Genomic DNA, 1,413 nt, shown 5'->3' on the forward strand with positions numbered 1-1,413 from the left:
TCTTTTCATGTGTTTGTTAGCCATCTGTATGTTTTCTTTGGAGAAATGTCTATTTAGTTATTTGGCCCATTTTTTGATTAGGTCACTTATTTTTCTGGAATTGAGCTGTAGGAGTTGCTTGTATATTTTTGAGATTAGTTGTTTGTCAGTTGCTTCATTTGCTATTATTTTCTCCCATTCTGAAGGCTGTCTTTTCACCTTGCTTATAGTTTCCTTTGTTGTGCAGAAGCTTTTAAGTTTAATTAGGTCCCATTTGTTTATTTTTGCTTTTATTTCCAATATTCTGGGAGGTGGGTCATAGAGGATCCTGCTGTGATTTATGTCGGGGAGTGTTTTGCCTATGTTCTCCTCTAGGAGTTTTATAAAAAATATGGAACGCTTCACGAATTTGCATGTCATCCTTGCACAGGGGCCATGCTAATCTTCTCTGTATCGTTCCAATTTTAGTATATGTGCTGCCGAAGCGAGCACAATGTTATGTTTTAAGCAAGCTTTTTCATAGTACTTTTCCTATGAAAAAGTAAATGATATTCATAGTACTTTTATTTTTTTTTAGATTCTTCATTGTTGTTTATTTTATTTTATTTCTTAACTTTACAATATTGTATTGGTTTTGCCATATATCAACATGAATCTGCCACAGGTATACATGTGTTCCCCATCCTGAACCCTCCTCCCTCCTCCCTTCCTGTACCATCCCTCTGAGTTGTCCCAGTGCACCAAAAATGCAACTAGAAACTCATCCATCAAAAGTTATTGAGCACTTAACTCAAATGAGAAATGATTTTTTAATGATATCATAAATAAAAAGTTCCAGGCCTGAAAAAAAACTACATTAAAGCATTTTCATTTAAGACTGAGATTAAAGTTGAATTTTACATTGATTCAAAAAAACTGAATGAATTAGTAGTATAAATAATATTGGTAAGAAGGCATTTGGAAAAGAAGATAAATTAATAGGAGTTAAATGATGACCATTCAAAAAATTATCACAAAAGCATGCATTACCCAGTTGCCAGTCAGAGGTCTGAAATAGCATTTTTAAGGGTGTTAATATTGAGTTCACAGATCATCACAGAATGATTATTTATCATATTTCTATGGGAAGAAGGTAGTTGAAAAAATACACCTCACTTAATTATACAAATATCATATTGCTTATTTCCTAGCTCACATTCTATACAAAACACAACACTTAAGAAAAGTTAGGTTTAATTGCCCTTAAACCAATGGCACCTACAACTCAAGTATTTCCTTCATCACACATTGGAATTTAATGTCAATAACTACTAATTTAAATCAATAATTGAATGAAACTTTGTAAAAGTTTGAAATACAATTTCACTGTTCCACAGAACATTTTAATATCTCAAACTGGGTCAACCATAGTTTATCCTTCAAGGGGGATTCAAC

At 32.5% G+C, this 1,413-nt stretch overlaps 1 non-coding gene across 1 annotated transcript; it reads right to left on the reverse strand.

The window, feature by feature from the left end:
* Positions 1–364: 364 nt before the first annotated feature.
* LOC139185043 (U6 spliceosomal RNA) lies at positions 365–471 on the reverse strand. Its single transcript, XR_011568628.1, has one exon. It is a non-coding gene; the product is annotated as a U6 spliceosomal RNA (small nuclear RNA).
* Between the last annotated feature and the right edge of the window lie 942 nt (positions 472–1,413).

Source organism: Bos indicus, chromosome 9 (assembly GCF_029378745.1).
Source record: "Bos indicus isolate NIAB-ARS_2022 breed Sahiwal x Tharparkar chromosome 9, NIAB-ARS_B.indTharparkar_mat_pri_1.0, whole genome shotgun sequence".
NCBI classification, from domain to species: domain Eukaryota; kingdom Metazoa; phylum Chordata; class Mammalia; order Artiodactyla; family Bovidae; genus Bos; species Bos indicus.